Here is a 24,218-nt window from a genome sequence, read left to right on the forward strand (position 1 = left end):
ACTTTTACTATAGTAGATTATTATAAATTGTTCTCTTTATTATTAGTAATTGTTGTTAACCTCTTCCTGTGCCTAATTTAGGACAAACTTTATCATATATATGTAGGTATGTATAGAAAAGAGACATAGTATATATAAGGTTCTGTGCCACCCATGGTTGCAGGGGTCCTCAAACTTTTTAAAGTGGGGGCCAGATCACGGTCCCTCAGAGAGCTGGAGGGCCGGACTATATGAAGTACTAATTCCTACTGTAACACCTCGGCTGCGCTCACTGCCCAAAAAACCTGGCGGGCCGGATCAGACTCCTCTGCGGGCCGCATGTGGCCCGCGGGCCGTAGTTTGAAGACCCCTGAAGGCATCCAATGAAGGTCTCAGAATACACGGCTTGCCCATGGGGGGAGGGGGGACCACTGTAAATGAACACAGCCATGGGGCCACGTGACCCTGACCCCACTTCTTCTGTGTGTGTGTATGTTTTACCAACAACTGCTTTCAAACGCCTGGAAGACAGAAACCGAGCCTTTGCCTGCTCCTTTGAATCTTTGACAATAGTGGCTTCTGTGTGAAAACCATACAGTAAACACAGGTGTCAGTGTGAGAACATTTGTATTATGTCGTCTCTGTGTTGAAGCAAATGTTCTTAATTGTATTTTCATAATTATGATGAAGTGTCTATGAGGAGGCGCATGCATCATCGTACAAAGAGCACTAGGCGGCCTGAGCAGACGGGGCCTGACGGAGGACTCGCTCGATGAGGAGCACCGGACGGCGTGAGCAGACGAGCGTCTGAGACCGGATCTGGGCCCTCAGCGGCGGTGACCTCAGCCAACTATTCAGGACATGGTGCCCGCGTCCCCATTTTGGAAGACGGAGATTTGGGTGCTTACAGCGCTCTTCCTATTTTTTTTTTAACAATCACAACACATTCTGGTCCCTCTATTAAGTGACATTAAATAGTGTTCCTTTCAACTACTAAATAGCACCTAGGAGGGTAAAAACACAGATGCTATTATTATGAGACCTGACTGATTTCCTCCAAAAACCCAATTCCAGTCTTTCTGTGGGTGACAAAGCAGCCTCAAGGAAGAAGTGACATCTCTTCTGTGTTTCTATGACCCTCAGTGCAGACAGGGAGCCAGCCTCACGGGAAGGACGGTGTGGCTCAGGGCACACTTCCAGCAGCGGAAGCTGGGCAATGGCCCAAACACCCCCGCACACCAGGCCACGGCTCACGGTCCCAGGCCCCAGGCCTTCCTGCCTCCAGTGAATGCAGCAGGCAGCCACGTGGAGAACGCAGCGGCACACTGTATGAGGAGCAGCCTGCTCTGTGGGCTTATTTCTTCCTCCTACTCAGTCCTCAGCACACGCTTTGGATAGACTTGAACCCTGGTGCACTTGGACATACACTCAGATACTGCGATCATGTACCCCCAGTCTGGCTGCCAGTGCGGATCTGCGCTCTGCCTCCGCCAGCAGCTCTCCCCTGCGAGGCTGTGTCTCCGTATGCATTTGAATGAAGTCCAAGAGTGTCCTCCAGGAAGCAGAAATCAAGGTATTTTTAGACAAGACGTTTTAAACAAGCAAATCGGAGCCTGGAGATAAGCCAGCAAAGCTGATGACATGCCTTCACCAACTTTCCCCGAAACTCCATGCCTGGCAAGCTGAGGGCCTGAGTGGGCGGCCGCTCTCTCATGCTCAGGGCATTCTTCACGCCCAAACCTAACGCCACAAATACACCCAAACATCCCTGACCTCAGCACCCGGAGAGGGAAGACCAAAGCCTTCACCAGAGTCTTCTCAACGCAATGCGGCAACTCATGGGCATCCACAGGACCAAGGACTGCGCTCACCCATGAGGTCACAGCTCCACAGTTTCCCCTGGCCCCGTGGTCGGCAAACTCATTCTTCAACAGAGCAAATACCAACAGGACAGCGACTGAAATCTCTTTGGAGAGCCACATTTTTTAAACTTAAACTTCTTCTGACGCCACTTCTTCAAAGAGCCGCATGTGGCTCGCGAGCATCGGTTTGCCGACCATGGCCCTACGATAGAGGTTAGATGGCACATTCCAAAACAAAATGATGAAAGAGAAACATAAGATTAAATGAGAAGAAGTAAAGAATGATAATTTCAAAGTCCCGAAACGTACTGGGGGAAAAAAACAACATTGATTGGCTGTTGCTACAAAACTAATTCTAAAATTACTCACAAGGACAAGTATGGCCAGCCAGGGGGAACTTTGAGGGTGGTGACTGGTGCCCTGCCCGACCTTGTACCCGGGCAGACCCTGCTTCCCTGCGAGTCTCCCCTGGGAGCTGGGCCCCTTCCCTCAGTCCTCACCAAGCCCCCTCCAAGCTCACATCCCTCTTATGTGAATCCTGTGCTTTCACTCCCTCCTTTGAGAAAGCCGGATGTACTGCCCACAGGAAGAGCAGATATTTGAAAACAATGACCTATTTTCTGTTCCCTTTAGAGCCACAAAACGTGGACATCTAGGATAAACAATACCCATTTTTTAGAAACTTCTCTTTATTGTTGAAAGTATTACAGATGTCCCTTTTTTTCCTCCACTGACCCCTCCACCATGCTCTTCCCCCCCCCCCATAGGTCTACCTAACTCTCTCTGTGTCCATGGGTTATGCATACATGCATATAAATTCTTTGGTTAATCTCTCCCCGACTCCCACCCCTCCTTCCTTTTTCTCTCCGACATTCATCTGTTCCATGCTTCTCTGTCTCTGGGTCTATTTTGTTTTTCAGTGTATTTTGTTCATTAGATTCCATTTTTAAGTGTAAGCCCTTATATTTTTTTGAGCTTGATTTCTAAATTATTATCTAAGTTGTGTAAAGAATTACAACTATTTATAAAATATTATAAATCTTGAATAACATTGTTTCAGCAAGCTTTTGTGTCCAGTGGAATCTAAAAATGTAGCAATTTGATACATACAACATTATCAATTTAAGAAAAAATATTGCCCTGCTGGCATGGCTCAGTGATTGAGCATCAACCTATGAATCAGAAGGTCACGGTTTGATTCCTAGTCAGGGCACATGCCTGGGTTGTGGGCTTGATCCCCAGCCAATCAATGATCTCTCACATCACTGATGTTTCTCTCTCCCTCCCTCTCCCCTTCTCTCTGAAATAAATAAAATTATATGTTTAAAAAAAAAAATCTCATCTTCATAAAAAAGAAATTTTACATAATTTACTCTTTTAACCAATTTATGCATTCCAATTCTTCCATACAATATTATCTTAAAGTAATATAGTTTAGGTTTGAAAATAGTTTGGTTTTTGCTCAATCATTCTTTAAATATATATATTTTATTTTTACAGAAAGGAAGGGAGAGGGATAGAGAGTTAGAAACATCGATGAGAGAGAAGCATCGATAAGCTGCCTCCTGCATATCCTCTACTGGGCAACCAAGGTAGATGCCCTTGACTAGAATTGAACCTGGGACCCTTGAATTCGCAGGCCGACGCTCTATCCACTGAGCCAAACCAGACAGGGCTCTATCATTCTTTTTATAACAATATGTTTATGCAATTAAATGATCTCTTTACCTATATGCTAAATATCTTTCTGGATTGAATTTTCAGAATAATATCTACTAGTATACAGTTAATCAAAACAATATATTACAAAGTTGGATTATTTATCATAAGCAATTAATATTTCTAGAACTAAATCTTCTTATAAGATGTAAGAGGTACTTTTTTTCCTAATTAGTTTACTTTCTTGAGAATGAACATTTTTCAGTGCATACTGGGTACATGACAAATGGTTTAGCATCAATTATATTCCTGTTTTTGCCTTTATGTGTGTAAGCTTTGAGAAAATTTGTCCACATAAAGAAATAAATGGGAATAGAAGAAATTTTATTTAAAAAGTGTCATTCATTTGAACTGCATCCAAAAATCATATAATAATCTCTGCCAAAATCATCTAATGATCTACTATGAAAAATCATTTTTAATGATTTATCAGCTGACAGCCAGATTAGATTTTTTTCAACTTATTTGCTTCCAGAGAGTTCTTAATTACCACAATCTTCCTTAAAAAAAAAAAAAAATGTTCCTCATTTAATTAGTTGTACGTAGGCGTTAGGTTATGCCCCTCTTTGGCTTACTGAAGCCTTTCTGTTCCCTCTATTTTCATTATCCTTTTTTCTTTTTCATGCTTGGAATGAAAGGTCCACTCAGATCAGCTTATAACAATGCCAATCCCTGTCCTGGCACAGACTGTTGTGTAGAAGCAAACACGTGATGGAACTCTGCAGTAGATACTGCGAAGAAAGTGGTGATATGCTTCTATCAAATAAGCACTTTGATAGAGTGCATAGTCCTTCCCTCAAGCTGCCACACAAACTGCTGCAACCCAGTGGCTCACAACAGAAATTCATTCTCCTAGTTCTAGAGGCCAGAAGTGCGGAACCGGGTGTTTGTCAGCAGGGCTGTGCGCCCTCGGAGGGCTCTGAGGAGAGCCTGCCTTTCCTCCCGCCACTTCTGATGGCTCCAGGCACCGAGTGGCCGGTGGCTGTGCAACTCTAACCTGCCTGCACAGTCTCATGGCCCTTCCTCATGCCTGTCTCCTCTTTTGTCTCCAATTAAAACACTTGTCACTGGATGTGACGCCCAAGTGGATGGCCCAGACCATTCATCCCACCCATTAGAATGACGAAGGCTAAAGTTCCTGGGGTGCCTCTTAACATCTGCCACGCCCGCCTGGCTAAGCTGGTTATTTTTTAATTATTATTATTGTTTGAAGTATTACAGATAGTGGTACATATGTCTCCTTTTTTCCCTCCATTGACCTTCCCCTGGCCTCCCCTACCCCCCAGTGTCTTGTATCCATTGGTTGTGCTTATATGCATGCGTACAAGTCCATCGGTTGATCTCTTACAGCTCCCCAGCTGCCCCAACCTCCCCTGCCTTTCCATTGTTCAATGCTTCGTTGCCTCTGTATCTATTTTTCCCCATTTCTTTCCTTTAAAAAACTTGTCTCCGCAGACTAGAAATAAACATATAATAACAAAAAATGTTTGAGTCCCCGTCCCAATGTCAGCTGGTTCTTTTTAAGAAACAACGGACAGGAAGACCCTTGACCTCCCTTCCCCTAACTGCCTAAAAGAGATCAGATGGAGCCCTGCTTTAGGGAGATGGCAGCATAGGTAACCACAGTGTGATGCGAACAAGTGTGTGATAGAGAGGGAGGGAGGGACCTAGCAGAGCCCACTGTGAAAGCCCTCGCTGTGTCCATTGTTAAAGATGGCCCACCAAATGCTGCCTTTCTGTGTCCAAGTGGATCGCTGTCCTGCACACGGAAGTCCCAAACCACAGCTCCCCACCTCCCTTCTCCTTAGCTCAAGATGGCATGTAAACCTTCTCTGGCCACCTGTGCTAAGATCAAATTTTATCTCCAATTACTCCTTTTCTTATGGAACCCCCACATGGACACAGGTATAAAATTTGGTTATTTTCTCCTGTTAATCAGTCTCATGTTAATTTGATTAGTGCAGCCAGAATAACAAAGAAAAGTAGAAGGAAAACTTTTTTTTTCTGCCCCGATACCTTCAGCATCCTGTCATTAGGAAATCACATTGGATCCTCATGTGGGTCCATTCAAATTTCCTCTCCTTATGAGTAGAGTGCCTGGGTAAAGCCCCTGAGCGGATTATTACCTGAATCCATCTGTGCCCGGCAGAGCCAAGTCCTGAAAACATACCTTGCCAGAGGCAGGTGTGTTGTCAGCCTGACCTTCATTATCTAAATCCAGCCAAGATCCAGAAACAAACAAGATTATCTGGGCCCACCCAGAAGTGACTATTACAAAGAAGCTATAAGAATGCACATAATTTCATTTGTCTTGGGCTTTAGTAAAACTTCCTGGTATTTTGCTATATAAAATAAACACACCGCATCAGCTCTGGATCACTCTCTCCATCAGAGGACAGCTGTCCCACCTGGCCCCAGCATTTTCCTTCTAACTCTGTGTCTGTCTTTTGCTTTCATTTTATCAATCCACTGCCACACCCACTCAGGAACTGGATCACTCTCTAGCCATGCTGGACGTGGAAAAGAGATAAATATTTATACATATGAACATACTGAGAATAGGTGATTTGGACATGGAGAATGGATATACTGAAGTCATATAGGTTCTACTGGCTCACTCTACAGAAAGGTTGCAAATCTACATTTTTACCAACAGTGCATGGAGTTTTCTTTATCTCCAATTACTCTTAAAATTATCCAAATGTATAGTTTTTCTAAAATATCATTTTTATATGATTTTTCCTTTTAATGAGTAGTCAAGAGTTTGAGAGTCTCTTCATATGTGTGAATAACTTAAGGTTCTATTATTTTATAAATTGTTCATATATTTCCCCATTTTTTCCTATCAGATGTTTATTTTAGTTCCTTAATTTTCATGAATTCTTTTATATTGTAGATCTGCACAATCCAAATGTGTAGACCCTACCAACAGATGGCTGTATAGATTTAAAGTTAAATTATTTAAAATAAATTTAAAAGTTACTTCCTCAGTTGCACTAGTAACATTTTAAGTGCAGCATGTCCATAATCAACAAAGATTTGTTGGTTTTTAATTCTTTTTTATATTTCAAAGTATTAAAAAAAACATTCTGGCAGACAAGTGAAAGTATACTATGGAACACCCTTGCTGTCATCTGTCTTCCCCTCTTCTTCTCATTTGAGGACCAAGCATTCATCAGAAAAGACAAACTCTTTAAGGATCTGAAGACTGAGCTTCAATAAATTATGGTCAGAAGAATAGTTCCAATCAAGCTGTTTATGTATCACTTTGGTTGTTTTTATTGTTTATTTGTTTCAAGTAAACAATTTTTTATGCACCTAAAACTAATAATATTGTGTCAACTGTAATTAAAAAAATAAATTTACAAAGCAATCACCCACCCTAATAAGTCTAATATCCATCTTCTACCACATATAGTTATTACAATATTATTGACTATACTAGAGGCCTGGTGCACGGCATTTGTGCACTGAGGGGAGGGGTGTCCTTTAGTCCCGCTTGTGCCCTCTCGCTGTCTGGGTCCCTGTGAGGGATGTCCAACTTTCATCTAAGGATCCCTTGAGGGGTCCTCAGTGCTGCTGTGGAGGCAGGAGAGGCTCCAGCCACCACCACTGTGCTCCCCAGCTGTGAGCCCGGCTTCTGACTGAGTAGTGCTCCCCTGTGGGAGTACACTGACCACCAGGGGGCAGCTCCTGTATTGAGCATCTGCCCCCTGATAGCCAGTGTGTGCCATAGCGACTGGTCATTCTGCAATTAGGTCTATTTGCATATCAGCCCCTTATTATATAGGATTCCCCATGACTAACATCCCCATCACCTTTTTGTATCTGCCGATTTGTTCTTCTTAAAACCTTCACCTTCAAAAAAGTTTTAAAATGTTTAATATCTCCCTCCATTCTCCCGCGTCTATAGGAATATTGTCTTTAAAATATTTTTTTTTGGAATAGAAATGCAATATAAATTTTAATGAAAGCTAAAAAAAAAAGACCACGTTTCATTAATGAAATGCCCTACATTACAGAGCACCAAAAGTTCCCATCAGATGGGTATTTTCATATAAAGAATGTGCTGAGAAACTTTAAAAATCTGTCTATTGTATTTATGTTTTTACTACTTTACTGCTTGAAAAATCTGTGGCTCAATCTGTCAGGTTTGCTGCTTCCTTTGAAGATATATAACAAAAAGGGATTTACAGACAGTTAAATTTTATGTTTAGGTCTCAGAATGCAAACCCTGATGTTGATTTAGGGCATAGCCATAGTCTTTTGAGAGCACCCTGGTAGATGACAAGATTTGCAGTTTTGAAGAAATGAAGGATCTGATGAATTCTAGGGTATAATAAAAGTGATTTTTGGAGGGTCTGAATTGGAGACAATGTTCATCAGAGCAACGTGTAAGTCCCCACAGCACTGTACAAATTACAACTCAGTGAGCCACACGTACTTGGTGGGAAAAATGATGAGCCGTGCCTGGGAGTAGATCCTTCAGCGTTGACATGGAAGCTTGTTTTAAGCCTGGGCGTGGTATGCTTTGCTTTTACTGTTTCCCCTGATTCTCCCCACTTTTCTGTCAGAGACAATGACAGAATCACAGCTGACTGAAGCAGACGACTCCCCGCTGCCTGAGGAAGCCTTGGCTGGAGGAACCTCCAGAGGTGGGGGAGCGGAAAGATGTTTGTCCTGTCTCCCAGTTCCACAGTTAGCTCTCTTGGCTGCCAAAAACTGGAGGCGCCTCCCCCACTGCCCTCCAGCAAAGCCTGCTAATAATGAGCAGATCACAGCACGCATTTCATGTATCCTTCATTTCATTCCCAGCGCTGCTTTTACCCACACGGCTGCCTGTCCTTCTGCCTGTCCTTCTGCCTCAAGGAGGGAGTTTTAAAATATTTTGGTCGCATGACCCCTGAGATGCTGTGAAATATCGCACTTGACAAAGGAAATAAAATGGCAGGTTCCCCATGCTACACGGCACGTCTTCTGTAGATACATCCTCAGGCCCACCCTGCTACCGCAGCACCCCTTTTACGCACATCAATAACGTTCCTCAGCCCAATTTGGAACATTGGAGAACAAGATTCTTCTTAATTTAGTAAAGCAATCGGTAAATTAGTAAATCAATTACTGCACCAGTAATAAATCTCAAAAAGGGACTTACTGCACCATGCAATGTTTCAAAATAAAACTTTAGCAAAGTCACCTTACACATTGTATAATACGAGGTGTCCTCCATATGTATATACGCACTTTGAATAATTATAAAGGCAGTGTTTATTAATATACATTTCATCTTCAAGATGGGCCATCAGCTGTTAAGTACGTATACTTTTGGGGGGACACCCTGCACATCTTCCACACAGATAACAGTAAGGGTGTCCTGCAAACGTTATAGAAGCCCTGCCTAACTTCTTAAGAACAGTCTGACTCGATAGACTCCATCTACTCCCCATGAGAGAGAGAAAACCATGGCGTGTTGGTATCGGTGGGTTCTCATTGAAGAAAATGTCCCTGTACACTCAGAAATTTGGAGAACCTTAGGTATTGATGAAGCAACTGAATTATATTATTAAGAATCCCAATGTTTTGTTAGCCTGTTTTAATGCTTTGCTTTAGTCTTCATGAAAATGGTTAGACGTAGGGGTTATGATAATATCTTGGCAGACAAAATAACAGGTATTCCATTTTCTCTTAGACACTGAGGTTACACCATTGTGAGTTCACAAAACGCTTTGCAGAGTGCGGGGCAGAATTGGTTGTGCTGAATGCCTAGCAGTAACCAGAGGTAAACAGAGGGGGACAGGAAATGGCACTTAATTCTTATAAATTGTGATTAAAGACGTTGCCGTGTCGGTGGCAGGAAAGGCTGGGGTTTTTAAATGACAGTTTTATTAGATAGATCTATATTCTTTATTTACAGGTTAATTTCCCAAGTCCAACAGCCTTCTTTCACCGGGAACAGAGTCTAGTTGTAGTCCCCTCTGTGGTTTTATGTTATTCCTGTGCTAGAGGCAGAACAGGCATTCCTTACTCTGGCCGCTGGGCACCACCTTCGCTGGGATCATTCCGCCTTTCCGCAGTCCCACGCTGCTGAGCCCAGGAGCGGCTGGGGCAGTGTGGAACACCTGCCTTTCACTCTCTCCATGTGTGCAAGTATATTCTGAATTTTAAGCCTTATTCGTTTGGTACGAAGTTGCTATTACCTGATGACAACATGATAGAACATGCAAATCTGCACACGGACCTGGGCTACTTGTGAAGCCTTGAAGGATGTGCAGTCAGCTTAACCAGGTGCTGAAATGCTCCTGCAGCTATTTCATGCCTCGCTTTCCCCTCCAGCCCCATTACTGCTCAGCAGCCTACAGCTCTCACTCACGAGCATTCAGTCTTGAAAAGCTAAAGGTGTCCAGCTCGAGTTATTTGCTGGTTTAACAAACTTGGAAGCATTTTAGAATGTCCTCTGATCATTATTGTGCATATCCATGCAGAGATCAAAATCTATCCCAGGAACACCTGTGTGGCTGTCTTCTTCCCACGAGGTAATTTCAAACATGTTCCCAGGCTTCAAAGTGTTTTCACTTGCTGAGAATTACTCATTAGAAGAAAGAAAAATAAACTCACCTCCCAGTAGCAATTTTACTCTCACCAACCCACAAGTTAGTTTATTGTTTCTTTTCAGGAGTAGATACTCTTGAATATTATATTTGCTATTCATATTTTTCAAATGCTAGGTTGACATTTTAATTTATTGATGGTAGCTTCCAGACACAATAATGCATTCCCCAATGTTATCAGAAACTCAAACCTTTGTTTATATTTTATAATTACTTTTCTGACATTTTGATCTTCCCAAAACAAAAAAAAGGCTTTTAAAAATAGAATATCTTACATTGTTTTATTATGAAAAATGCCAAAAGATGTAGATTGCTTAAGAAAGGGCAAAACAAAGGGCAATGTAAACATTCTTTATTAGGTGAACCTTAGAGAAAATGGAATCCTTTGTACGGGATTCATATTGAAGTACAATCAGGATATTAGCTAAGCTAGCTATTGCATTACCCATGCATTCTACTTGTAAATAGGAGTAAAATAGATTCATGTTGTTATTACCTTGGATCAAATTATGTTAAGTAGTATTTGATTAATTGTTAAATTAAACACAAATCAAAACCGTTAAGAGCCTCCTTGTTCTTTACATCTCTATTTTCCAATAAAACATTTATACGTGAGTTTGTGATTTGGGACCCGTCAGATAGGAGTTTACCTTTCTCAGAGGTAGAAAGATAGATAGAGGGGGCTAATCCTCCTTGTACCATATCCATTTCCAACACCTGTGCTCTTTTCCTGTCACTGTGTTATTCCCCCACAGGCTCTCTACAGCTCTTCATGGCCCGGGTGGGTGGCTCAGTGGGTGGGCCTCCTCTGAACTAGGAGGCCACAGTTCAATATCTGGTCAGGGTACAGGCCCAGGTTGTGGGCTAAGGGCTCAATCCCCAGTGTGGGGTGTGCAGGAAGCAACAGATCAATGATGCTCTCTCATCATTGATGTTTCTCTCTTCCTCACTCTCCCTTCCTCTCTGAAATCAATAAAATATATATTAAAAAATAAAGTTTGTTATGGATCCAATTCTGTCTTTATTAAAGGGAATAAGCAAAAGTCAACAACAATGAAAACCAGACACAGACAAGAGTATGGTGCTTGCCAGGGGGTGGGGAGTGGGAGGAAGGGCAAAGGGGGGCTACGTGGTGGTGGAAGCTTGTCTGACTTCATCTGGTGAGTGCAGGATGCGGTGTGCAGAAGGTGTGTTACAGAGTTTTACACCGGAGACCTGTGTGGTTTTATTAACCAAAGACATCCCAATAAATTTAAATAAATAAATAGGCAATTTTAAAAAGCATGGAAAAGATGGTGATTACCCGCACATATGCACTCACAGGCACAGACACATGAAAAATATGAACACTTTTCTGTTATTTTTCCTGTTTTGATGTCCAGTTCCTCAAAGGAAAGTTAATATAAAGAGCAACGATGATTTTCCTATGCAACCCCTCCCCCCTGCAAGCCCGCAACAGTGGGCAGGAATATTTAAAATGCATCTGGCCTCCTGAGAATAAGAAATCTCCTGAGGTACATATTACAGTTCATGCTTTACAGAGTTTGTTTTTCAGTGAGAAGGAAAGAGATATCAATTTAAACTTAGGTAAGTTATTATAATAATAGAAATAGAAGTTTATTGGATAAAGTAAGGAAATAGAAAAAATAATCAAAAGAGGTCAGGAAAAAAGAAGAAAAAAAGTAAATTTAGTACATATAATTTCAAAAATAAATGGCAATAATAATCTCTAATATGTCAGCAACTACAGTTAATCTTTTATGTAACACTCGAATTAGAAGAAAAAAAATCTTATATTGGATTTTGAAAAATTCAAATTTTTACTAATTACAACTGCATATTAAAATAACACTTAATAAAAGTAACAGAGAGATCTGGAAGATAAATTTAAAAAGACATTTTTCGAAGCCACCCATTGCCCTCACTAGCAGAGAGGTGTGGACAAGGAACCCAAAGGCCGGTCAACCTTGAAGCTCTGAAAGGTCAGAGCCAACCACCCACTGCTTAATTGAGACAACGGCAGCTGAAGCAACCTCCACCTTTTAGTTTTAGGTAAATCCTTGCGGATTGCCCTTCCTGGAATTGCCTGCCTAAAGGCTATGGGTGTATCCCACAATCTGAATCCAAGGGATCCGTAGGCCTGAGCAAAGCAGAATCCTTCCCCTTGAGTTGGGCTCCCGCATGGACCCCAATATTCCCAAATTAATATTTTCTCGTTTCTTTCATTTGCATGTGGCCTCCTCCAGAGCCCCAAACCTGAACCTTAACCCTGAACCACATGGGATGTGAGGGGGACACTCCCAACTTGAGCCCAACCTGGGGAGCTCACAGACATGTTTATGAAATGTAAATAAATGGGAGGGTCATGATGGAATTTTATAGCATTTAATGTTAAATAAACTATGTATATTAAAATACAACATTAATGGAAATATAGCACAGAATATTATTTTATTATACGTATATATGTATACTTGTTTACATATATACATTTTTGTACTTTTTATTTATGTACACACACACTTTGTGGGTGTGTAGTTACTCTAAACATGAATGGGAAGGCACATAATAAATTTATGGTAGCAAGAGGCTCTGAGGAGAGAGGGTTGAATATTCAGCTACAAAGATTGAATAAGAATATTTCAATTCTCTGATAAATCATAGTGTAAGAACAGTAACACCTACTAATTTTGGCAGAGGGGTGAATGGATATATAAAAGATGTTTTCAGTGAATTTCTCTGTTTTTAATTTATTAAAATAAAATAAACAAATGCATGAATTCCCTCATCTAAGGCTTCATTCTCTGTAATACCTGAACATCATCTTAGGAACCTATGAAAGTCAGAACAAAATATTCATTCAACATATACTGCACATGCTTCTCTCAAATCACTTCTTTTCAGAAGAATTCTTTCAGTCCCAGTATCAGTTTAACTATTTTGTGAAAGGGAAAAAAAGAAGAAAAAAAAAAATCCAGCTCCTTAGAGCGAAGAAAACAGAGGGCGGGGAAAGATATGCTGGTTCACTAACCTGGAGCAGCTGAAGCAAGGGGACAAAGCTGACTCCAGGAAAGGTGCCTTGGGGTAAGATAAGGACAGCGTGGCTTCTTCCTACCTCTCGGCTTTACCCCCTGTTCTATTGACTTGGCTTTTAAACATCTCAACTACGACCCGAAGTGTTGGGAGCAAACCGACATTGTCCAAGCTTCCAATCAATCACAGAGTAAAGAGGAAGAGGCTGTGTCAGGTGCCCAGCTGAATTCTCACAGCAGCAAATCCACTGGCTGGGAAAGGAATTGGGGAGAGCCCCCCTGCTGGTTGGTCCCAGGAGAGCCATCATGTGCCCTAGCTGCAGGGACAGGGGAAGCTGACATCCCCAGGACCTGGCCTGAGCCGGTTCCTCCCGCCCTGCTTCCCCGGACTATTAGCACTCGCCCTGACTGTGCTCCATCATAAATAACGCACACAGGAAACCGGAGTCAGGGGCTGATTTCGGGAATGATACTTCACAAAGAGTGAAATTGGGACTCAAAAGAACTGTTGGCCCAGAAAGAAACTCACTACAGACTGATTCATTTGCCTCTCAGCATAACCATTATGGCTTGTCTCATTTTCGGTTCTTATAAGTGTATTTCTAAGGGAAATAATGAACAATATAGACTATTGAACAAAAACAGACCCAGAGACAGGGAAGCATCAACCAGACTCTCAAACCTCAGAGGGAAGGTAGGGGAGAGTGGGGGTAAGAGAGAGAGATCAACCAAAGGACTTGTGTGCATGCATATAAGCCAAACCAATGGACAGAGACAACAGGGGGGTGGGAGCATATGTGCGGAGGGGTTTGGGATGAGAATGGGGGGGAGGGGGGATGAGGACAAATATGTGATACCTTAATCAATAAAGAAATTTTTAAAAAAGGAGTGGAATGAGACTCTGATAACGAAGCCTCATTTCTGGAGCAGGAGTGAGATCAGCAATGTGAGCCATGGACAGGGCCTGCATGGGGTTCTCTGTTAAGCAAAATGTGGAGGATAATTAGTTCTGAAGTGTTCTAGAAGAGAACAAGATTCAGGTAGGTCCTTCATTGACTGTGACAGCAAAATATTTGCTATGTGTAATGCAAAATAAGGACTAAAATTATATTAATAAGTTTTGCAAGCCCCATTCTTCTGCCTTTTAAATAATTGAATAATATGAACCCATGCTTCTCTTATTTTGTGCTTAAAAGAGGTGAAAACCCACCCTTGGTGAACTTTTCATATTTGAGATTGGTACTCCCCATATAAATAACATTAACATTTCCATTGTATTTCCCAGAAATGCAGGCAGTCCAAAGAAAAAAATATTTCTACTGAAATATTGTCCTATTATACATTCCCATCTGTATTGTTAGCATACTTCAAATATCACAACTTCACCAGTGGATGGCAATATTGCTTGGTATTTATCTTTCAGCATTCTAAATGCATTTAGCTGGTGAGGAAACAATTATGCTGCCTAAGAAATAAGACATGTTATTCAATGTTATGTATGTGGGTTATTTTATTTCATACTGGCATGCCAGTAGGAAATGATGTGCAGAATCATGTTCCCCTCCAGACGCTTTGTGTAGTCTCAGTGAAGAAGGAATAGGTCCAACATTCTTCTTTCTGAATAGAGCATGAGGCTATCTGTCATACCCTGAGCCTGACTCTACTCTTACAGGTAACTTTCTGTTATGGCTGAGTGCTCTGTGGCCCAGTCCTCTCAGGCAAAATGTCCCCAAAATAAGGACCATCTGACAAGATTCTTAATGATCCTTTGCTCTGAATCATTAAAATCTCAATTCTTTGAAAATCACCTTTGCTCAGTAAGTATTGTTAGAATGGTTTGAATTAACAGACATACATTCCAAAGAAGAAAATTTATAATAGATTACTTCAATAGCTGTAAGTTGGTTCTGATTGGTGGTTCACCTATCACAGCTTACCAGGTCCTCAAAGTAGTCCACCTCTAGCTCGCTAATCATGGAATTTAAACCATTTCCCAAAGGAAAAGTGCATTCTTCATAGAATTTTATGGGAACTTATTATTCACAAAAATGGAAAGACTAAGAATTATTATAAACTATTATCTAATATATAGAATGCTAACAGGACAACTGTCAGTCAATTCAACAAATTTATATTATAAGTAAATTAGAATAGGGAGCTATAATATGTCTGCAGTCCATGATATTGGCCCTACTGTGCATTTTTATTTATGGATTATAATCCATTAATAAATGATAAATAATTGAGTATCATTGTAATTCCTAGTTCCATACTGCTCACAAACTGCACATAGATGTTTGTCTACATAAATATTATTTTATTCAAAATAATATCTATTATATTCTCAATTTAGTAATATAGTCAAAACATGTTAAATATATCTTAATAATTCTAAATAAATTGGGTAAGCTGTACAAATTAAATCTTTTAACATTTAACTTGAAACTAAGACCACTTCATAAATTGATAAATCATTTGTTCTTCTATGCCCATAGTTCAGTTTTACTTGTGGCAGTGTTTCATAAAGTTGAGCAATAAATGTAAGATTAACTCATGAATCTTCACATTCATCTTACTAAAATTAGTTTGTTAAGAATGCGTGTCAGTGGCCATGTAGAAATGCAAGACAGTGGGTTGGAGCAGGTCAAACAAGTCCCAAGCCAGGATGTGGGTAGTCTTTCATCACAAATGCTAAGAGTCCACCAATGTGCCCACCGCAGTGAGATCAATGGTGTGTCTACTGAAAAGGCCTGATGCTATGTTATATAAAAGTTCACCGTTTCTTCCTAATACCTGATACAATAACTTACTATTTGTTATTTAAAAACATGTTCATCAGATCTCCATAAATGACAGCACTAGATACATTTCTGGAAAATATTTTCTTGGAATGCAGTTGCTTTATAAAGTGTATGCGACCTCAGGTGCCTGGTGAGGACTCTGAATATAAATGCAGGACAGATGCGAATTCAAGGGTCTCAGAGTCAGACGTTATGAAACATTTATGGTCTGGAGTTTGTCCTTAAATATCTAATCACAAGGTGAGCCCAGTTTTCAGGGTACAGTTTTCATAAAATTAAAGATAATTGTGTTCTGTAAATAGCATTGCATTGTCTGTGTTTTAAAAAGGCAATCCTCAGCTTTTTATATACACACATAAAGTTTAAAATGTTTGCAATTTTTGCATTTATGAAGCAAGAGGAAAATGCTCCTAATTTCACCGCTGGCTCCATGTGATTGCCCAATTCTCCCTATTGAAATGTATATTTTAAATTCATCCTCCTTGTAAGTAATGAAGTTGAATGAGACAGTGTTTCTAAAATCATCTGATAATGAACTTCCTCCTCACACCTTCATCTGAGATTTCCTGTTTTCTATTATAAGAGTAATACCCTCTCAATTTTTGTAAAAATATTTGGATTCTAAATATGAAAACAGTCATTTTCAAATAGAAAGCTTTGCCATTCTGCTAAAACTACAGGCAGATGGCTATGAAAACTGGGACTCCGGCTATAATAATTAAAATAAAAATATGACATATTTTTACAAACCTCTTCCCAGTGAACAAATGGCAAATAAATTTCTTGGATAAATGGAATGAATTCAGTAAACCTTGTGAGCAAAGTATTCACTTAAAAAAAATAAAAAAATAAACCTAGTTCTGCTAGGCCAGTGGTCGGCAAACTCATTAGTCAACAGAGCCAAACATCAACAGCACAACAATTGCAATCTCTTTGGAGAGCCACATTTTTTAAACTTAAACTTCTTCTAACGCCATTTTTCAAAATAGACTCGCCCAGGCCATAGTTCTTTGTGGAAGAGCCACAATCAAGGGGCCAAAGAGCCACACGTGGCTCACGAGCCGCAGTTTGCCGACCTCAGTTCAAGGATATCCATTGACAAACGGCATTGGAGTTTCTTAGATTCTGTTTTCACGTCCCTGACCTGACAGTGATGGCAGGAACAGAGGGTGGCCTCCTGTCTGAGGAGGGCGGACAGTGAGGTCTGCAGGCAGGGATGGTGCCACTCTTACACTGAGGCCTGGGGGGCGGATGGCGGGGTGCACTGCTCTGGGAAGGCTGTCTGCCTGCACCCTTTCTGTCTGCCCTGCGAGGAGACTCGGCTGACCTGCCAGGCCCCCTCCCCTGTTCTTGCCGAGTCACTGCCTGTGCGGGCACCGGCTCCGGCCTCACTGCCCTGACCACGCACACGCTGGCCGACTGCCTGGTGTCCGTGACACTGAGAGACGAACTGAGAGTTGGCTATTTATGGCTCAAGAAACTATCCGCAAGCACAATTAAACACTGCATTTAAAGCTGTGTATCAGTTATTAGAATCCCACAGCATTGCTATGGGAACAGCACACCACACAGAGTCAACTGACTTTGTTAGGCTTAATCTCTCGAATCATAAATAAATGAATACAAGGAGATGGCAGGGCTATTTGAAATGCTTTTTACCTGCTCGGTGATTGGGGGTACATAAACCAAATCGCAGCGCTGACCACGTCTTCATTTAGAAGCCGCTCACATTTAGTTGCTGAGCTTCACCAGAGACGTTTCAGAGGAGAGTAATTACAGAGGCAATTTCAATGTAAAGCCACACAGGGAAGTAATTTAGGGTAATAATAACCATGGCCTCTAAACAAAGATATAGAAATTAGACTCTGTGTCTTATTTAACTGGAAGAGGTTAAAGAGAAAATAGCCATACTGTGCTCCACAGCGGCTGCACCAGGCTGCATGCCCGCCAGCAGCACAGGAGGGTTCCTTCTCCACATCCTCAGCAGCACTTGTCGTTTGTTGATTGGTTGATGATAGCCATTCTGACAGGTGTGAGATGGTACCTCATTGTTGTTTTGTTGCATCTCTGGGATGGTTAGTGACTTTGAGCATGTTTTCATGTCTCTTGGACTTCTGTATGTCCTCTTTCAAAAAGTGTCTATTTAGGTCTTTTGCCCTCAAAAAATTAAAAAAATGGAACTAGCAATCACACTTCTAGGATTATATCTCAAGAAAACAGAAACACCAATCAGAAAGGATATATGCACTCCTATGTTCATAGCAGCACAATTTACAATAGCTAAGATTTGGAAACAGTCTAAGTGCCCATCAGCAGATAAGTGGACTAGAAAACTGTGGCACATATCTATACAATGTAGTAAAAAAGAAAGAATTCTTAACATTTGCAACAGCATGGATGGGACTGGAGAGCATTATGCTGAGCGAAATAAGCCAGTCAGAGAAAGTTAAATATCACATGATCTCACTCATTTGTGGAATATAATGAACATCATAAACTGATGAATAAAAATAGATCCAGAGACAAAGAAGCATGGAACAGACCATCAGAAGGAAGGCAGGAGAGGGTGGGGGTGGTAAAGATCAACCAAAGGACTTGTGTGCATGCATATGAGCATAACCAAAGGGCACAGACATTAGGGGGTGAGGGCATGTGCCCAGGGTGCGGGAGGCTGCGGGGAGGCCAACAGGAGAAAAAGGAGAGCTGTGTACTCCTATTTGTAATACTTTAAACAATATAAAAAAAGACTTAAGGTCACAGGAAATTAAAATAATTCTAAATTTTACATCTATATTTTGTTGCAGTTGTTTGATATAATCATTGCAAGATTTTTAACATTACATTTAGGAAGGGAGTAGAACAAAGATGTGAACCCCCCCAAAAAAAATAAAAATAAAGGAATGATAAAAAACATAAAATAGCACTGAGCATAGCTTGAAGTTAAGGAAAACCACAGTGTTAATCAAACACCGATTTCCAGATCCATGTCTCCCACATAACAACATGTGGCAGGCTTGTGCTGTGCTTCTTTCTAGAGATATATTTAAAATAAGATAGAGCCCAGCCTGTGTGGTGGGTTGAGCATCAACCTATGAACCAAGAGGTCATGGGTTCGATTTCCAGTCAGGGTACATGTTGGGTTGTGGGTTTGATCCCCAATAGGGGACATGCAGAAGGCAGCTGATCAATGATTCTATCTCTCTCTCTTCCTTCCTCTCTGAAATCAATAGAATATATTTAATAAAATAAAATATGATATAGACACATGCAAACAGGTTGTGTATACTGTTATTTATGCTAAATAAATGTTTTGTTTGATAGCTCTAGTCCTCTGATAATCACATTTCAAAGACTTTCTTTTAACTCTCAAGTTAGGTTTGCAGGTCTGACTCTGGCATGAGAGGTGTGAGGACAGAAAGAGAGGGTAAGGAGAAAGAAATCATATGAAGACAGTGCAAGAGAATAGCAAGATATGTGGTTATTAGGATGAAGGACATAACGTAACAAAATGCTTACATCATTTAAGCAAATAAAATGTTTTGGGTTCAGATCCCAAGTTCACAATTTATAGGAAGTATGATTTAGGAAGTATGATTTTGGTGAAGTATTTAAGACCCTTTTTTATTTCAAATTTGGAATAATAATTTTAAATTTTCTAAACTCAATTAGAGATAATAAAACCAAATTTCTTTAGTTTACATTGATAATAGTGGGTAACTGTAGAGTGATTTATGCAGTTCTTGATATGTACTTGATTAATTCTTAATGATTCTTTTTCTTCTAAGTTCTTCAACAATTTTTCCTTAGTGAATCTTTCTCTCCATCCCATTTCTATTTTTCTCTCATATATTCTAAGATACACGAGATTGCAATAGATGGTGTGCTAATTTCAGGTAACTGCTGTAAACTTTTTTGGGGGAATATTTTGGGTTTGGACTTATTTTGTAATTACCACAATGTGGCACTAAAACAATAAATTTATCCTCTTTGTTCTGGAGGACAGACCTTTGAAATGAGGTGATGCTTGGCTGCACTTCCCCAAGAGGATCTTGGGAGCATCCATTCCAGGCCTCTCTCTGCCTCTTGGTGGCCGCTGGGCGTCTTGGTATTCTATGATGCAATAACATCCATCTCAGACTTCATCTTCACATGGCCTTCTCATCTGTGTATCTGCTTCAGGCTTCTCTTCCTCTCCCTTTAAGGACAAATATGATTGTATTCATGCTCCATCGGGATAACCCAGGGTAAGATCTTCCTCTCAAGAGCCTTAAGTGCATCTTTTGCCAGGTAAGGTAATATCCACAGCATCCAGGAATTAACATAGAGTTTGGGGACCACTGCTTAGCCCATTACCGATGGCCTCAAAGGTTCTGAGTCTCAGATGCCATCACTCTGGGATTCAATAAGTGATGTAAGTTTTGTACTAGAGGAGCAAGTACTACAGGAAGCGCTGAATAGTTAAAAAATATAGGGTCGCTAAAACCAGTTTGGCTCAGTGGATAGAGTGTCGGCCTGCAGACTGAAAGGTCCCAGGTTTGATTCCGGTTAAGGGCATGGACCTCGGTTGCAGGCACATCCCCAGTAGGTGGTGTGCAAGAGCTGATCGATGATTCTCTCTCATTGATGTTTCTAACTCTATTCCTCTCCTTTCCTCTTTGTAAAAAATCAATAAAATATATTTTAAAAAAATATATATATATATATAGGGTCAATGCTACTAGTTATAAAAAAATACCATTTGCCAAGAGTAGCTCAGATTCAGCATATCCATGGAATGGGTGTGCCCTATAGCCTTTCCTACTTTATGTCTCTATCACACAATGATTTCTTAATATAGAACTTTCATCGTATGAATAAAAATGTCACATTCAGCCTACAAATATGTGTCATTATATATGTCATCACACTTATGGAGTCAGACAAAATGGCCCTGTTTCTGAGAGGCAATTGTGAAAATACACATGTACTTTTAAAATATACAGAAATATTGAACCACTTAAGATTTGAATATATTATTAAAATGAATACATGAGGAAAATGTGTATATTTTCTTCATAAAACTGGTATATAGATAAGGAGCAAAAGGAAGGTGACTCAGTAATTATTCTTTCCTATTTGTAATACATACAGCATCTTATTCCATATCCACTCAGGTTGATAGGAAGTACTGAACCATGTACCTTGTAGCAAAACAACCACTCCTCTGGAATTTTAAATACTCTACTAATTATTTTTCACATGATTTGAATGCTTATTAATTTAGTATCATTTCACTAAATGATTCTTCTGTATTTTTACATAATATTTAAGGAAAACAGAATTAAAGCAGTTTTATATGACTCCATTCATTTTTGATAGTTTGATAGATATTATGTCCTTTCATTTTGCTCCCTAGTAAAATAACATTCAGTAATTTCTTCTTGAATAATAGAACCAAATGTAATATTTTTTCAAACAAAGAGCTATTATTTTTATTTGACATAAAGCAAATATTTACATTTTAAGTGATTTAGGTGTATACATTTTTTGCATTTCTTAATTGAGTAAATGTCTTTTTAAAATATATATTTATTGATTGCAGAGGGGAATGGAGAGAGAGAGAGAGAGAGAGAGAGAGAGAGAGAGAGAGAGAGAGAGAAGAGTCAGTGATAAAAGAGAGTCACTGATTGGCTGTCTCTCGCACGCCCCGCCCTGGGGATCAAGCCTGCAAATCAGGCCTGTGCCCTGACCAGGAGTCAAATTGTGATCTCCTGGTTCCGAGGTCGATGCTCAAACACCGAGCCACGCCAGCCGGGCTTGAAATGTCTTTTTGAAAAATGAGATTTTTATCCAGTTGTAATGACAATGATTAACAAATGTGAGTTAGATATAAGAAAATCTTTATGTTTTAAAATACATTGGAATACTCTAAGGAAACACATTAGCTTATGAAATATCATAGCGATTTTCAATCTCTTTCATCTTATAGCACACACAAACTAATTACTAAAATTCTGTAGCATACAAAAATATGTATTTTTTGCCAATTTGATCCGAAAAGAGGTATAATTTTGATTTATTGACACTGGACAGCTATTATTGTGTTGGCTACTGTTATTTTTTATCAAACAATCTAAGGCAGAGATTTTAACCAGTGTGCTGCAAGAATTTTTAAAATGTGCAATACCTGACTATTTAGACAGAGGTACTGAACTCTTTTCCCTTAGATTGGGATCTGTCACCATCTTACATGTTAGGACTTGTTTGCCCAATAAACACACACAGAAAACAAAACAAAACAAAACAAAAAAACACACACACAAAAAACCCCACACAAAACCAAACCAACCAACCAACCAAACAAACAAACAGATAAAGAGACTGTATCTTGTTAGCATTTTTGGGCCAGCACCGAGCACATTTAATGGAAAAATCTAGCAATAATTGATTGTTGGATAAATACATTTTCATGAATTTACAATTCAAAGTGGATCTCTTTAAACTATAACTTTAAGGGCATTTACTGTTCTGATTACCATAAAATAGTGTTAGACAAGCCTTCATACATGTCTGACACTCTGTCTGAACAATATTGGGAATTGTCTTCTAGGAAAATGTACATGTTCTCAGCTGCATTACCTTCAAAGAAACCAAGAGGCATTCCCGTGGAAGTTGTCACCCACATTTTGTCTAATCATCTCTCTGAAGTAGCTATAGAACAAGAGGAGTTAGTGATTTTCCCGCTTACTATCTAATATTTTAAAAAATCTAATTTCTAAAATGTACCTCTATCTGGAATCAATGCCTTATGTTCGTATTTTCTACAACTTTCAAGATTCCTAACATGAACATGTTGCTATTTCAACTTTTGTTTTTAAGAGCTTTTCTTTTTCTTTTGTTTTTTTAAAGAATGGCCACTTATTACAGTGACCGGCTGCCCAACCGAAGGAAAGAACAAGAAAGGAATTCAAATCCAGGTTCTGATACTTCTTACCTCCTGTGATTTTCAGTAAATCCTTTCACCTCTGTGATCCTCAGTTTCCCTCCTTTCACAGCAGCAATGACAACAAAATGAACACCCGCCTGAGAGAACTGCCTTGGGGGTTAAATGACACAACGTGAGCAATGTTTCTGCTACCTCCTCGGAGTTCCTCTCTTCTCTGGTGAGGAGAAATACTCACAACAGCACCCAACATTAAGTGCAAACACATCAATGTTCTATGCGGCTATCCCCTAGGCCAGTGGTCGGCAAACTCATCAGTCCACAGAGCCAAATACCAACAGTACAACCATCGAAATCTCTTTTGAGAGTCACATTTTTTAAACTTAAATTTCTAACGCCGCTTCTTCAACACAGACTCACCCAGGCCATGGTATTTTGTGGAAGAGCCACACTTAAGGGAACAAAGAGCCGCATGTGGCTCGCGAGCCGCAGTTTGCCGACTATGGCCCTAGAGTCCCATTCCTTCCTGATAGCTTCCCAGGGACCGTCCAGCAGGTACACAGACCCTCTGAGGCAGCACAGCCGTGGGTCCTGCCATCAGCCAGCACCTCCTCCTGCTGTCCTTGCTGTGGGCTGAGGGTGACAGACAGGTCCTCAAAGAGGGCATTTCATTTAGACCAGACGGCTGGCCTTCTCCTCAGGGGACCTGCACTGATCATTTCATAATTCTTTGAAACACCCAGGACTACGATAGGATGTAATTTATCTCATAAAATTCAGTAAAAGATGAAACTCTTAAGTGCGCCCTTTGGGTCTCTAAGGGCTCTGTGACTGCATTGCTACAGCCAGTGGAAGACAAGGGGCGCATGCTGCCCCATGGCAGCATGGGAATTCAGACACTTAGGTGCTTCAGCAACAGCCCAGCTCCCAGGCATGCACCTGCCCCTTTCCTGCACCCGCTGCTCTAAGGTCTCCTCCAGCACCACGCACCTCCCTGCAGGCACCTGGTGATTCTGCAAAGCTGCTCAGATCATTCAATTGTACTAACGCCACTCCCTGATGGAGAACTCCGCTTGCGTTTCTTTGCCAGGAGGATTCATTTTCAGTGTTTTTTTTTTGTTGTTGTTGTTGTTTTGTCTCTATGTATTTTGGCTAAGTCATATGTCTGGGTTACAGAATCAATAATAGTAAGTTCTTCAAGGCTATATGTTTACTGTGCTAACTAAACAAAAAGTCTTCAGTTATGTTTGTACAAATGCTTGATTTTGTTTTCCTAAACACCACGGGATAGTGGA

This window comes from Pipistrellus hanaki, assembly GCF_964339955.1.
Source record: "Pipistrellus hanaki genome assembly, chromosome: 6".
Lineage (NCBI taxonomy): Eukaryota > Metazoa > Chordata > Mammalia > Chiroptera > Vespertilionidae > Pipistrellus > Pipistrellus hanaki.